The sequence below is a fragment of the Scyliorhinus canicula genome, chromosome 16 (genome assembly GCF_902713615.1).
Source record: "Scyliorhinus canicula chromosome 16, sScyCan1.1, whole genome shotgun sequence".
In the NCBI taxonomy this organism is placed as follows: Eukaryota; Metazoa; Chordata; class Chondrichthyes; order Carcharhiniformes; family Scyliorhinidae; genus Scyliorhinus; species Scyliorhinus canicula.
This window is the reverse complement of record NC_052161.1, coordinates 58,840,683-58,857,751: the sequence shown is the minus strand read 5'-3', so window position 1 is coordinate 58,857,751 and position 17,069 is coordinate 58,840,683.

The window sequence follows — 17,069 nt, the reverse complement described above, 5'->3', positions numbered from 1 at the left end:
GTACTGCATAAGCAGAAATTTCCTCCACATAAATATTGCATAGACCAAAGTCATTGTCCCAGTCATTGCCACAACTTCTGTTCCCTAACCATTAACTTCATCCTTCTTCCTGGTAAATGTCGGAGGCTGTAAGAGACTCTTTGCAAAATTAATTGAACCCGAGTTGACATTCTGATCAAATATCTGGGCAAGCACTAAAGCCACCTCTAGACTAGATTACTCCAATGCCCTTGGTGTCAACCTTCTCATATCTCACACACTGTAAATTTAAGGTAATCCAAAACTCTACCTGCCGTTACTAACACTAAGTCCACTCACCCAAAGCCCCTGTGGTCTCTGGCCTACAGTGGCTCCTGGTTGGGTAGCACTTCAATTGTAAAATTGTCATCCTTGTTTTCAAATCCCTCCATTCTCATCCTTCCCTATTGTCTTGTTATGCTCTTGACGTTGCATAAGCTGCTTCCTTGATGTGCACTCTGACAAAGGAAGGTTCAGACTTGGAGATAGCTTTAACACATTTATTAAACTGTTAACGATTCTCCTACTTGGATTCGACTCTCCTGTTAATCCTATAGCTACTCAGACTGACGAACCAGTCTGCTACAATCCACGTGGTGGGTATGATGTGTTTCAAATCAACCCTGTGCACACACTGAGTGTCTCCACTGGAAAGAGGAAGATCATATGTGCTGTGTCCTTTTATGTGGGTTGGTGTAATGCCCTCCTGTGGTAGTGTCACCTCTGTGTGTATCGTGAATGCCCATTGGTCGTGTCCTATCATACTGGCCTATTGGTTGAATGTCTGTGACATGATGTCTCTTGTGCTCCCTCTAGTGTCTAGCTAGTTTACGTGTACTTACTGAAAGATAGTGCTAGCATCCCTCAACTTCGGGTACCATGAAGTGTTGGCTAGTGTAGACTTGAAAGATGAACAGACACTTCCAACACTGATGAAGGTTCAACTCAATTTTATTAACAACTTCTAACTAACTAACACACGATGACTGTGGGTCTAAATGATGCTAACTTAAACTAGAGACCTAAGCCTTGTCCGAACCAGTTGATTCTCTCAGCACGTGGTGTGAGTCTGTGCTGGGCTGGATGAGTTCTTGTTACACTGAGAGGCAGCACCCAGAATGAGCGGGAACCGTGGTGCCCTCTGCCTTTATAGTATGTGTATTCTAACTGGTGATTGGCTGCGGTGTTTGTACATGTTGATTGGTCCCGGTGTGTGTCCATCAGTGTGTGTCTGCACCATGATATACTGGTGTATATTATGACATTTACATTAACCCCTTGTGTATTTACAGTGATACATATCACCACACCTATCTCTGTAAACTCCTCAAGCCTCACAACCCTCAGAGAAACCTGCATTCTTTCACTTCTGACTCCTTGCAAATGCTTGATGTTAATCACTCCGCCATTTGCAGACGTGCCTTCAGCTGCTTATTGGATGCTCTGGAATTTTCTCACTAACCCTCGAAGCCTCTCTCTCTTCCTTTAGGATGCTCCTTTAAACCTAACTCCTTGACCAATCACAGGAAACGCTGGACAATCTCAGCAGATCTGACAGAACCTGTGGAGAGGACAGAGCTAACATTTCGAGTCTGGATAACTCTGTCACTTGACTCAAAACTCTCTCTCTCCACAGATTCTGTCAGACCTGCTGAGATTGCCCAGCATTTTGTTTTGTTTCAGATTCCAGCATCCGCAGTAATGTGCTTTTATCTTTGACCAATCATTTGATCGTTTATCCCTTTTTTTTATTATAATTTTTCAAATTAAGAGGCAATTTAGCATGACCAATCCACCTACTTTGCATATCTTTGAGTTGTGAGGGTGCCCACACAGACACTGGGAAAATGTGCAAACTCCACACGGAGAGTGACCTGGCGCTGGGATCGAACCTGGGTCCCAGGTGCCATGAGGCAGCAGTGCTAACCACTGCACCATCGTGCCGTCTTTGGTAATCTATCCTAATATCTGCTTCTGGGGCTCAATGTCAGATTTTGTTTGCTAACACTCAATGATGAGCCTTGGTGTGTTTTAGTATTTTAACAGTGCTATGTAAACATACGTTGGTGTTATTGTTGCCTTTAACATACCTGTTGCATTTGTCTACCCAGTTTAAGCTTACCATTAAGTGACAAACTTTACTTGCAATCTAAAGTTCTCTGAATTAGCCAGCTTGGCATTTAATTTCAAAGATTAAGGTCATTTTGTCGTAGACAATGCACACAAAGGACAGTGTTTGGAGGAGTGCAGATGGGCATCATCGATGAAGTCTCCTTTCATCAATCTAAAGTGACTGCTACACCTGCTCCTCCTCTTTACGCTCCTTATGGTTGTTGGTTTTGTGCTTCAGGACTGTTCATCCAGAATGCTGAACAGAGAAGGTGCAAGAAGGAGAGTTAAAATAATGGAGAACACGACGATGTGGTATCATCTGTCACAATCCCAGCCGACCGGTCTCAATGAAACCTGAGGGCTTCCTATCTCCACCGTTGAAGAACTTGAATTGGAATTCCCTCCCAAACGTCAGTTCCACTGGGATGTCTTCAACAAGGATCCACTGCCAGGGTTTCAGCCTCGCCTTCTGAGATTCTTTGCTCCTGGATCTCCACGTGTACTCAAGCTTCACTTTTCAAGCACACTTTTAGATTTTCAGCCGTGCCAAGCAGAACTCCTCTGCTCCAAAGGCCTCGAGTGAGGAGTCGCCAACCTTCAGCTGCCTCCTTGGATCTTCCAGCTTCTCTCAAGCCCACTTTTTTTTATTCATTCATGGGACGTGGGCATCGCAGACTGTGCCAACATTTATTGCCCATCCCTAATTGCCCTTGGAGGGGGCAGTTAAGAGTCAACCACATAGGCCAGACCAGGTGAGGATGACAGGTTTCCTTCCCTAAAAGATATTAGTTTTTACAACAATGGTTTCACGGTCATCATTAAATTTTTGATTCCAGATTTTTATTGAATTCAATTTTCGCCATCTGCAGTGGCAGGATTTGAGCCTGGGCCTCCAGAGCATTATTCTGGGTCACTGGTTTACTTGTCCAGTGACAATAGCACTGCACCACCACGTCCCCATGACCTAAGAAAGGCAATGGTATAGATTGACTAGAATTACACTGGGGGCAGGATTCTCCCGACCCCCAGCCGTGCGTTTCTAGACCACGCAGCATTCACTGGCAGCAGGGTTCTATCTTCCTGCCGCAATGGAATTTCCCATTGAAACCACCCCACATCACCACGAAACTCGCTGGCAGGGGGTGCGCTAACAGAGGGAAAATTGAATCCCGACGACTGGGGAATTCCGGCCCAGATGTTAGAAGGATTAAAATGTGAGGTCAGTTTGCATAAACCTGGATTGTATTCCACAACAATGTGATAGTTCTCCTTTAAATCAGCACACTTTTCTTGGGGAGTCCCGTAGGACTGAGGATAAGTTGCTTTGACCCTTGTGTAATGGGATTCTGAAATGGTGAAATCCAACATGTGATCTGCAGATTGCCACATGTGGGGCAAGTGGTGTTTGAAGGGTTGAGTAGATGAATTGTTTGGAGTTAGTGCGCTCCCACCGGCACATCAGCTTCGCCTCTGCACATTCCCAACAAAGTCTCTCGGCGGCTCGGTGTCTTCCCAGGTGAACCTTCTCCATTCTGGGCAATTTCAAGTCAGGGTTGCCCATGACTTGACAGGTATATTTGAACTCTTCAGGGATGCTTTGAGAGTTTCCGCTTTCCTCCTTGGTGTCTGCCATGACCAAGTCCAAATAGAGCACAGTTGCTTTGGGAGTCTGATGCCAGGCATACGAACAACATGTCCGTCCAGCAGAGCTGGTTTTGAGTGAATACTGCCTCAATGCTGGGTAAATTTAGTAAAGGTAGTGGCGTAGTGGTATTGTCACTGGGCTAGTAATCTAGAGGCCCAGGGTTAATGTTTTGGGGACCCAGATTCAAATCCCACCATGGCAGATTGTGAAATTTGAATTTAAAAATAAAAATACTGAAATAGAATTAAAATATTGAATATATAAAAATCTGAAATAGAAAGTGTAAGGGTGACCATGAAACCATTGTTGATTTTGTGAAAACCCATCTGGTTCATTAATATCCTTAGGGAAGGAAATCGGTTGTCCTTACCCGGTCTGGCCTACATGTGACTCCAGACCTACAGCAATGTGTTCGACTCTGAAAATACCCTCAGGGATGGGCAATAAATGCTGGCGCAGCCAGCAACGCCCACAACCCATGAACAATTTTATATTTTTAATTGGCTTTAAAGAGGGCACTGCTGTCAGACTGCCTCTCTTGCACCGGCCTCCCCGAACTGGCGCCAGAATGTGGTAACGAGAGACTTTTCACAGTAACTTCATTGAAACCTACTTGTGACAATAAGTGATAAAAAGTTTTTTTAAAAAATATGAAGCATCTTTCAAATACACCACTGGTAGCACTTCTCCAGTGCTTTGAGGTACGTGCTGTAAGTTGTCCATGCCTCTTTAACATGTAGGAGTGCGGGGACCACTGCCACCAGGTCAACCATGACTTTAGTCTTGGTTTGAGATCCTGCTGCTCAAATACTCCTTTCCTCAAATATAAGCAAATAAACCCATCACATTTCTAACTCTCTTCAGCGCTGAAGAAGTCATATTAGATTTGAAAGGTAAACTCTGTTTCTCTCTCCACAGATGCTTTCAGAACTGCTGAGTTTTTCCAATGCTTTCTGTTTTCCTCACTCGGCCAGCGGCTGAGCTGGCACACTGATGGCGATGCTGAACTTCGTGACCCACATCTGTCCTCATCGCAAAGGGGCACTCAAGACATGGACAACGGTCCACGTTCTCCAAGATCTCAACATTGATCTAGAATCGACAGGGGTGATGTGTTTTACTATCGGTGGAAGGCCTTAGTTTTCCAGATGTTTAGTGAAAGGCCATTTTCTCTTATGCTACACAAAAGGAATCGACAACGAACTGGAACTCGTTTTCTGAGCAGACAAGCACACACCAGCATCATACTGAATGCGCTACGGCAGAGGTTGGAGTAGTTATGGATTCTACTTTTGTCCTTGACAGCAGCCAATGCAGGCACTAAAAGTTGACAGCCAGTTTTCAAAGACCACTCCTATATTCATGCGGCCCCTCACATGCCTCTAGAATGTTCCCAAGTGCTTTGCAACCAACAGAAGTGCAGCAGCTATCCTTACATACCAAACACAGAAGCCAGTTAACTCTAAGCAAGGTCATTTGCACGGCAAATTCATAAACAACCGGCTAATCTGCCATGTTGTATTGTTGGTCCCGGGACAAATATTGCCCAGGGCAACAGGAGAATAAAAAATGTAAATAATGTTATCACAACTCAAGTTGCCTGGAAACAGCAAGCATAAGTCATCTAAACTACTGTGGGGAAACTTCCAGTTGCTACAAAATTTGCTTTAAATCAACTGGGAGCAGGTTCAAAGTTATAACCAGATACTTATATCCCCTGGAGATCCAATTTATGATGAACAGCTTAAAATTAAGAATATATTTAATAGCACGCAGAATGGTGATACACCTTCTCCTCTCTCAACACCTCCATTGGTGTAAGGCTATCTGACTGCTTATTTGGCATCTTAGAATCCTAGAATCCCTACAGTGCAGAAGGAGACCATTCGGCCCATTGGGTCTGCACCAGCCCCCTGAAAGTGAACGCTACCTAGGCCCAATCCCCCACTCTATCCCCGTAATTCCATCTAGGGGCAATTTAGCATGGCCAATCTCCAAATCAGGCCTTGGTTGAGCTGCAATATTCACCAGCTAATATTTGGGAAGGGCCATGAAGTGGAATGTTCCAGTATTTGAAAAAACTTGGAATCTTTTCTGGGTCCCAGCCCATGATGGTATCGTCATTCCACCCGCTTGATCTTCCCAGAGATGGCCAAATAACAGCTGCCCCTCCCCAACCCCGCACCTTCGCTGTCCAATCAGGGAGAGTGCATGGGCTGCTCAGGCGAGAAGGCCATTTGGACTGTCTGAGGCAGATGGTCGGCTACCATTTCCACTGTCAGCACTGATCTGCATGGAGCATGAGAGGGCAGCACAATCATGGAGGTGCAATTCTATTATGTGACCGAGTGTCCATCAATCTCCAGTATGCAGGTGAGGTGAGACCATTTGCAGGTGGAAGGCCTGAGGTTTGACAATTTGTCCCCTCAAATTTGAAATGTCATGCTGAATACATGCTGCTCTGACCTTCCACTTCGCTCTCACCTGTTATAAGTAGGTGCGCTGCAGACACAGCAGGGGTTCCCTGCTCCCTCAGAAAAATCACACCGATTACCCCAATTAATGTTTAAATTATCTTCCAGCTGCTGTTGTGTGCATTGATTCCCCTACGTTGGCAAAGGTCTAAGAAACAGAAAGGCACCACCGTCAGAATTTGTTCCTGGTCCCAGCTCCACCGGACCATGAAGACTCTGGCCAACATCTTCAGCCCCCACCACAATCAACCAACAAACCCTTGACTGGATTCCATGCCTTCTCCCTAACCACAGCCTCAGAGTGTTTGCGAATATGTAAGGGAACAAGAATGTGTTTATGGAAATAGTTTTTCTGCTCTGAGCTCATGTTTAAATGTGTTGAGAGAATCTCCAAAGAATTAAAGGAGATATGCTGCAAACATTTGTCTTTTAAAACCTTTCATAATTCACTCGACAAATGTGTGTATGTAGTGCCCTAAATCCAATACAGAATGTTCAGGTCTTAAAAATGATACATTAAATGCAGAACTCTCAACTAAAGAGCTATCCGACAGCAGATTTACTTTCATATACTTTGTACAACAACACACCTGATTAGGCTAAAATTTCAGTGAATAATTCAGTAAAATAATGGACTCGCTTAAACATCTCCCCTTTTTTGGCAAGTCATATGAATATAGGTTGATTTTTGTTCATACTGCCAAGTGATTAGCCAACTCAGATTGTGCCTGACTAACTTGATGGAGTTTTTGATGAGTAATAAGGATGGTAAATGAGGATAATGAAGACAATATTGTACACGTTCACTTCTGAGCTGTGTTTCACAAAATGCCACATAGTAGGCAGTGTTGGAACCCTGAGATATAAGGGTAGCAGCATAGATATAAGATTGGTTGGGGATGGGAAACAGGAATGTGGTGAACGGCTGTTTATTTGGACTGGAGGAAAGTATACAGTGGCATTCCCCAGGCTTCAATGCTATGACCACTACTGTTTTTGATGAATATTGATGGCGTGGATTAGAGGTACCAAGCACATTTTCAAAATTTGAAGATGACATGAAATTTAGAAGTGTAGCAAAAAGTGAGGAAGATTGTAATAAAGTTCAAGAGGACACAGAATGGTGGAATGGGTGACATGTGACTGATGACGTTCAAGGTAGAAGATGATACATTTTGGTTGAAAGTGTAAGGAGGTACATGCACTAAATAGTCCATGTTAAATGAATTGTAGGAATAGAGAGATCTATTGTGTCTAAAACTTTGATGACGGCAGGACAAATTAACAAAGCAGTAACTAAAATGAGAGAGAGGATTGCAACTAATGGGGCATCTCACTCCTCAGCACCATTAGGAAAGACTTTGCCAGAGTTATTCAAATGAGGCTCCATCGACTCATCAGCAAGATATACCTGGAGGCACAATGTGGATTCGGAGCAAGCAGATCCATGATAGGCATGATCGCTTCTCATGGTCAGCTTCAACAAAAGTGCAGAGAACAGCAACCACCACTCTATCTTCCTACTGTGCACCTGACAAAAGCCATGACACCATGAGCACCTGCCAGATATCAGAGAAAATCAGCACCCTCCCAATCTTTGCAGTCTTATATCGCCCTTTCATGGTAATGTCCACAGCACTATTCAGTTTAACACTTTTGACAGTTTTGAAATCAAGAATGAGGTGAAACAGGCTGTGTCTATGTTTCTTTTTTGCAATCCTACTGATCTATGCTTTCCTTGCTGAAATGAAAGGAATGTACCTCCACACAAGACCATTTGGGAAACTCCTCAAACAATCAAGACTGAAAGCCAAGAGAAAAGTGCAGCATATCCTGATCAGAAAATGTCTGCATGTTGACGATGCTACATTAGTTTCCCAAACAGAAGAGCAGCTTCAAAGGTTCATGGATTTCATATATTCTCTCACCATCAGTGTCAAGAACACTGTCGTGATTGGGCAGCCTGTTATGTTGCCTGTGATCAGACTCAGAACAACAACACACCACTTGGAGCAGTCAGCAAACTCTGCTACCTTAAATCTGGGTGACAGCCAACCTGCTTTGTGATGAAGAGTTCAGCGCACACATTGGAAAGACAGCTATTCATTTTGGCTTACTAACAAAATGGGCATAGAGAAATAACAAAGTGACTTGCAAGACCAAGATGCTTATCTACAAGGCTTGTACCCTCAGAACCATTGCTATATGGCAGCAAAGCCTGGACAACGTGCACCTACCAAGGACTTAAGTAGGGTGCTCTTTCCAAGGGCTGGTGCAGACTCGATGGACCAAATGGCCTCCTTCTGTACTGTAAATTCTGTGATTCTATGATTCAAAAAAGACTCAATGGTTTTCATCTCAGCTGTCTTTAATAGAACCCTAACATCAGAGCCACCAAGGAAATGGTCATCTTTCGGACTTCATGAAAACCCTCTTCAGCAATCATGACAAGTGGGAAACTCAATGCAAATGGCGACACCAGCTGCAGGCAGGAATTCACCACAACGACAACATGTGGTTTCAGAAGCTCCAAAACAGACACCAGCCCTGGAAACAAAGCATCAGCAGAGATCATCCCCACCACCTACAAGGGACAATTCCACAGTGAGACACCTGTGGCAGACTTTGCCTTTCAAGAATCAGCTTCTCCAGCCATCAAAAGAAGAGCGGCCGATGAGCTCATCTGACCTCAGCAAAATTCTAAGGCTACATTCCCATCATCTCTCAGAGATGGAAGGCTAATCAAGGCAATCAAGTTGTAAGAAAGCGTATGGGATCATGGGTTTTATACCATGTGTGGAGGTACACAGTACAAAAGCTCGGATGTTATGCTGAAGTGGCATTAAGCGCTGGTATGGATTTGGCTGGAGTGTTCAATTCTGGAGCCACGCTTTAGATTTAGAAGAGCGTGTAGGCTTTGGACAGAGTGCAATGGATGTTTACTAGAAAGGTTTCAGGGTTGCAGATTATAGTTACAATTGTAGACCAGAGATTTGGATTTGATCAAGGTGTTTCAGGTCATGAGCAGGTCAAGGCTTTCAGTCTTGATTGTTGGAGGAGTTTCCCATCTGGCCTTGTGTGGATGGATTAAATAGAGATTTAATCCAATCGGCGAAGGGCTGATAACAAGAATGCACAAATTTAAGGTGATTGGCAAAAAAGCCAAATGTGACATGAAGACAATGGATGGCTAGGATTGGGAATGCACTGCCTACAATGGTGGTGCATACAGATTCAATGGGAGACTCCAATAGGAAATTGGGCAAATACTTGAAAGAGAAATAAATTGCAGTGATATAGCCGGAGTGGCGAAATGGATCATGGAACATAGAATATACAGTGCAGAAGGGGGCCATTCGGCCCATCAAGACTGCGCCGACACACTTAAGCCCTCACTTCCTCCTCTATCCCTGTAACCCAATAACCCCTCCTAACCTTCTTGGACACTAAGTGGCAATTTATCATAACCATTTATCATGGTTATATATCCGCCTAACCTGCACAGTCTTTGGACTGTGGGAGGAAACTGGAGCACCCGAAGGAGACCCACGCAGACACGGGGAGAACGTGCAGACTCCGCACAGACAGTGACCAGCGGAGAATCGAACCTGGCACCCCGGCGCTGTGAAGCCGCAGTGCTAGCCACGGTACTACCGTTCTGCCCGAACTAACTGGATGGCTCAATGGGCTGAATGGCCTCCTTCAGTGCTGTCCTGTTCTTTGATTCTGCAATTAATTGCCTGTCATATATTTCCACAGAAAATTATATGTAAACCAGAGTGCAAAAACCTCCAAAAAATGTATTCCTGACAGATTGTCTAAGTTACTGCTTTCAATAATAGTCCATTACAAAATGCAGACTATTGCACAGAATTCACCTCCATATTAAAGAGCATACTTCACCGAGCCCCCTCGGCAAGCATGCCACAATTTAATCACAGCTTTTGAAACTATCTGCCAGAATTATTCATCTGTGTATAAATGAGGTGAAAATGAAAACAGTCAAGTTTGTCAAATAAAAGATTCAATTTTGATTCAATGCTTTTGGTTCGGTGCACTCCTTTAATTTTATGATATTAATTAAACATTAAACATTTTCAACAAAAAGCATTCTTAGGGGGGTATTACATGACACAAATGAATTTACATTTTCCTATCATAGAAAATAATTCATGCTAATAAAGAATAAGCAGATAAGAAAGATGTTACTGTGGCAAGGAAACACTCAGAGATAACAGGCAGCCCAATGCAGCTACTGGATAATCCCGGATGAAAGGTCTTAGATACTGGATTCGGTATCAGAAGTTTTCTTTGTCAGATCAAAGGACTATGTTGAAAACTGGGGGTCAGATTTTCATGGTCCCAATTGGGACAGGAGAAAATTGGCCGCTAAGTGGTACAGCCGACAATTCCGCCTCCATTTCCGCCCATCTTCTCGAAGCCAGCAGGGGGAGCAAGACCCAGGACAGGCCCACTCCTATTAAGGGGGCAACCTGACAGCATTGTGGGGCTCACTGAGAGCCCACCACAGATTGGTTTTTAAAATTCTCATGGTTGCAGCCGGACCTTAGCAGCTGTTTGACACCAGCTACTTGGAGGTTTGAATCATGGAATGGATGAGGGAAGAGTTTAAATGGTCAGTAAAATGGTTTGGTCTCCTAGTGGCATGAGTTGTGACTTTGTTCAATAAGGTGGGTTTTGACAGTGCTGTGATTTGAAGATGCAGCAATCCTTCAAACAATGTGATTACTTCTGACAACTGACACACTGTTAAGTGAATATCCAGTGCTGGAAATGTGGAATAGTCTACAGATGAGTTAAAAAGGTTAATCTATTCTAATGGATAAAATGGTGGAGTACATTTCACACCATTGGAAGGGTAGCCGAGTATGATAACAATGTGTCAATGTTTAATCTTTTCCCCATTGCTTTTATGTATTCAGTATAAATACCTGTTGATAGTGGTTTTGGGATAGGATTCTCCAGACCCCCAGCCACGTGTGTCTTGGCGGCGAGCCATTCATTGCCAGCAGAATTCTCTACTCCCGCCACTTGTCAATCGGAATTCCCATTGAAGCCACAGAACGCCACTAGGAATCCCATGGGCGATGGTGCACTGCCAGCAGGAAAAGAGAATCTCAGTGGCTGGAGAATTCCGGCCCTGAAGTCTGTTTGTTTACTTAGAGAATTTTACGAGCTCTTGACTGCAATCCAGCTGCATAATAATTTTGCAAATGATTGACTCTGTTCACAGATGGATTGAAGGCTCTGGGAATCTTATGGGCTATTCAATGGCTTACAACTGGAATAACAAGGTTTTGAGGTTGATTAATAAAGTAGATGATGGGTGAGAGGGGTGAGGAGGTGGGGTGAGGGACGGAAGGTTGATAGTGATCAGAAAATTCAGTTAAATATAGATAAGCTATGGGTTGCATTGGAAGAACGAAGCCAAGGTGTTCTGGAACAGAGGTGGACCTTTAACCTGCCTGCTCTCGTTTGGCCCATATCATTTTCCTCCAAGAGCTTGCCACCTCCAACTCTTGTCGCTGACTTCTGAGACAGCGCAGTTACACAGCTCGAATCAAGTCTTTATCTATTTCCAATCAGTTTCAGAGTAGGAGTAGGCCCCACCTCCTCGAGCCTGCTCCACCATTCAATAAGATCACGGCTGATCTGATTGTAACCTTAACCCCACATTCCTTTCTGCCTCGATAACCTTTCCTCCCTTTGTTTATCAAGAATCTATCTAACCCTGCCTTTAAAATATTCAAAGAATCTGCTTCTGTTGCCTTTTGAGGCAGGGAGCTTAAGAGACTCACAACCCTCTGACAGAAAAGATTTCTCCTCATCCATGTTTTAGATGAGCAACACCTTAATTTTAAACAGTTCTAGATCCTACGACACAAGGAAACATCCTCTCCATATCCATCCAGTCTATAGCCCTCAAGATCTTAAATGTTTCGATCAAGTCACCTCTTACTCTTTTAAATTCTAGTGGATACAAACCTAACCTCTTCAACCTTTCCTCATAGGACAACCTATCCATTCTGGGTATTAGTCTCGTAAACCTTCTGTGAACTTCCTAATGTATTTACATCTTTCCTTAAACAAGGAAACCAATAATGTACACAATACTCCAGATGTGGTCTCGCCAGAGCCCTGTACAACCGAAGCGTAACCTCCCTAATTTTACAAACAATTCCCCTCACAATAAACAATAATTCTATTAGCTTTCCTAATTACTTTTGACAAAGATGTCGTGAAGATGAATTTTAAAAAGTATTTTGCGAATATGGTATTATTCTGTAAAGAAGGCTTTGGGGCGGGATTCTCTGACCCCACCGTCGGGTCGGAGACTCACCGGGGGAGGCGTGAATCCCGCCCCTGCCGGCTGCCGAATTCTCCGGCGCCAGGGATTTGACAGGGGAGGGAATCGCGCCGCGCCGGTCGGCGGCCGCTGGCAGCGACCCTCCTGGCGATTCTCCGGCCCGTGATGGGCCAAGTGGCCGCCCGTTTTCGATGGGTCCCGCCGGCGTATGTTACGACAGGTACTTGCTGACGTGACCTGGCTCCACAGGCGACCTCTGGGGTACTCGGGGGGGGGGCCGGGGAAGTGCGTGGGGGATCTGGGCCCAGGGGTGCCCATGGGCGGGCCTGTGCCATGGGGACACTATATTCCTCCACGCGGGCTGGTGTAACAGTTCGCGATGGCCGGCGCTGGGATGCCGTGGCGCCAAGCCCCTTCCGCGCCAGCCGGCGTGGCGCAAACCACTCCGGCGCCGGCCTAGCCCCTGACGGGGTGGAGGATTCCGCATCTGTGGGGCGGCCAGACGCCGGAGTGGTTCACGCCTCTCCTTCACGCCGGAGTTGCCTGCCCCGCCGGTTTCCGAAGAATCCCCCCTTATATGTCTGTCTCCATGATGATTTAAGTTGAGAGATGAAGGTACCAGGTGCATGCATTTCTAATAAGAGGATATGGCAAAGTTGAATTTACAAGTAAATAGGTTGGGTTTTGAAATTTGAATTAGGAGATAGGTAGATGCTTGACTATTCAGCTGTGATATTTTTGGGTGTGATTTAATGGTCTCGACGTGCCCGACTAGGTGGCGGACGAGGACGTTGAATTTCACAAGCGGCCTCTTGCGAGATTTGTGACACTCGACACGCCTCACAAGATTTAAAGGAGTCTCGCAAGACATTGTGATCTGGATATCCTCACTGGGCGTGATCCAGATCAACATATTTAAATGAGCCATATGGGTTTGCCCTGTTCTCCCAGCGCCAAAGGCCTAACAGCCGCACTTGGGAGGCCTCACCAGGGAGCTATTTAATATTGGTTTCTAAAAATGCAGACCATTCGTAATGGCACCTGGGGGAGTCTCCCAGATCATTGGAGACTACAGAGTGGTTGGGGACAGGGCAGTCCCTCTGGCACATGGGCACCTTGGAACTGCCAGTCTGTCAGGGTGCCAGGGTGGCAGTGTCAGGGTGCCCAGGTTCCAGGCTGGCACTGCCAGGGATCAGGCCCAGGGATCTTAAGAGGTGGAGGGGGGATGAGGGGGTGTCCCTGAACCACCCTCAAGATTGATAGGGGAGATGTGGGGTCAACAAAAAGGGGCTGGAAGGGGGGTAAGGTCGGAGGAGCCAGACAAAATGGTGCCCCGATCTGTGAGGAGCCCTTCCTGCTGGGCTGCCAGCAGGAAATGACTCTAAGTGCGGCCCCGGTGAGCGAAACACCCTGAGGCAAAAAAACCCGGCAAAGTGCCATTGAATAGCGGGATGTCTCTCAGCGCTACAGCCGCCAAGAAACATCCCTTAAACACACCCTAAACCAGAAAAAGATTTTTTTTAGATTAAATCACTCCCTTTATGGATTTGCAAAGTTGAGTTCAAGGAAGCTAAAGCAGTGGAATCTGAGATGAACGGAGAAAGCATTTTTAAGAAAAGATGTACGGAGACCATCCTTCTGCAGAAAGAAGGTTTGAAATCTGAAACAACCATCCAGTCCAACCAGAAAACTTTTTGTTTGAAAAACAGCTCTGTTTCTTTTAATTTCTTGGATTTCCACAGCAGAGTGGAAGTTTTGAAGAGTTGTGTGATATATCTTTTATTAAAATGACAGCAGCTTTTGCCTTGGGTGATATTGCTGGATTTATATAGTTAAAAATCAATATGGAAGTTGTTGCCAAGTTGTTTACTTATATGACCATACCACGGGTATTTTGTGTGGGTGGGGAAGGGGGGGGGGGGCTGTTTTCTAAGACTGTTTAACTGTGGAATTTTAATCTTGTGTTTTTTCATTTTTTTTTCTTGTTAATCTTTTTTTCAATCCTAAAAATTCTATGTTACTGGGATCAATAGCTTTTGCTCCTCATTTTCAAAATACAAAAAAAAAAGGTTATGATCAGGGCAACAAGGTTCCCTCCAAGGTGTGTCTTGCTCAGTAGATGTGGTTGTAATAAATTATAAAAAAGTAATTTGAAAAAACCTGAGCAAATCAACTGCAGTAAATACCTTGGAATGCTTATCACACTTGTGGTATCAACCAAATGCAATCCCTGTTCAGTAGTGCATTTTTACACAGTAAGTCTGTCATCAGATTACTTTGTTGATGTTTCATTCTCACTAGCAATGATAGCAAATAAAACAACTTAATTTCAAAGGAATTCATATATTTTGTTTTCCTGCATAAAGAGAATCCTGCATTTAGTAAATTAATGTGCAGGAATGACCAACAATTCACATTATTAGGCGAATGCTGATTTTCCTCTTTAATTACTGTAATAATGCACAATCAAATCATAAACATCTTATTTGAAACAAGCGGCATTGTGCAGCTCAACTTTCTGTAGCCATACGTATTTCAACCAAGAATCACTTTCTCCCGAATAGGAAATTATTTTCTTCGATTGGGAATGGTCACCATTTACTGTTTAGCTCTCTGAAAAGGGAAGAAATCCCTTACCAGTGACAAACCCGAACAGGATTTTAGCAATGCAATTGCACCAGTAATACCTTCACCTTCCATGTCCTTGGGAAGCTGGTGGGATCACCATCCACTTCAGCACAGGGCTCACACGGTGGCACGGCACCACAGATGTTAGCACTGTTGCTTCACAGCACCAGGATCCCAGGTTCGATTACCGGCTTGGGTCAATGTCTGTGCGGAGTCTGCACATTCTCCCCGCGTCTGCATAGATTTCCTCCGGGTGCTCCGGTTTCCTCCCATCAGTTCCGAAAGACGTGCTGTTCAGTGAATTGGACATTCTAAATTTCCCCCGAACAGTGGCGACTACAGGATTTTCACAGTAATTTCATTGCCGTGTTAATGTAAGCCTATTTGTGACAATAAAGAATATTAATATTAAAGCCGCACCCCAACCCCCATCACGATCCCCACCATGAGTTAAAATTGGGCTGTGAACTTTGCAACTGTTAACAATTTCATTATATAACTAACTTTGAAATGTAGCCTGGGCACTGGGACAAGCACTAAATCGTGCAACAACAAAGATTTCACTGCGAGATATATTGTCCGCCAGTAACTCTTCCAACAATTTGCGTCACATTACAGGAGAATTTGGCATGCTGAGGAGAGCAAAAAACACCGAACTTTTGATGACACTAAATGTCCCATAGCTTATTTACGACACCAAAATCTCATCATTGCTTATAAATAAAGAACAGAAACATACTTAGGAAGTCTCAAGATGTAGGAAATATAATAGTTCTGTAATATTTTGTTTTTCCACATCGTTAATCTAATTTCAAGTGTGTCTTGCATCATTTCAGTAACATTAGCCCACATTGTTGATGCCTTGGATCCAGCTAAACTCTGGCTCACATGTATTTTCATTTACACAATACACACAGTGGTGACAGATCTTTCAAAGCTCAAGAGCCAGAAAAATTCATTGCATGCAATCAAAGATCTCCTACTTTGAAATCATTCCATTGTGACTGCAAATATTAACATGAAAGAAATACTGCGGAATTTTATCCTTTTTTTTCAAAGAGTTGTCTGGAGAGGGAAAAGCAGAGGACAACTCTTCTGCTGCCTTGCCAGCTTTTCTTGCCAAATTTTCAAGCACTTTGAAAAAAATTGAAGGGGCGCAGGATCCGCACACGCCATGCTGGTGGGGCTGGCTCTCCCGGTTCCTCTTCCCGCTCATCCACTCTCTCCACTCTTTGATCATGGCAGTCCATGGCAAGCATCTTCTTCTACTTGAGGAACTGCTAGAGACAGAGATCAAGGCAGTTTTAATCAGATAGTTCTTCAGACTAACTTTGAAGCTTCTCAGCCTGAAGTCTGGACACAAGAGGCTTGACAATATGACACCTGCTGCCAACTGCTGTAAAATTTGGCACAGATGCCTGAGGCCTACAACATTTCTGAGTGACTCATACAGGTCCAGGTAATGCCTCTGCTAGTCACCTACAGCTCAACAAACTCTCCAAAGAAACCCAAACCACCGAGGAGTTTTTAGTCAGCACTTCTTTTACTCCCAGCTCAGCCAGAAGCAATGCCTGAGATTCACTAATGTGCCATGTCCCTCAACAGGGCCTGCAGCCTCACAGCAGCGTGGACTGTGCTATCACCGGCCATCAAGAACATAGTGGGTCTCAACATGACAGGATACTTATAGGTGAGAGAAGACAGTGCTGCAAACCCATCCCAATATGACGACCACCATTGCATTTGAGAATGGACGGAGGCCCTTGTCTACGATGAGAGACAAGTCCGTTGTTTAATCGCGAATCAGAGAGAAACAGAAGGAGCAGAATGATTTTACCAGGTTAGCAGAATTGCCAGAATTTGT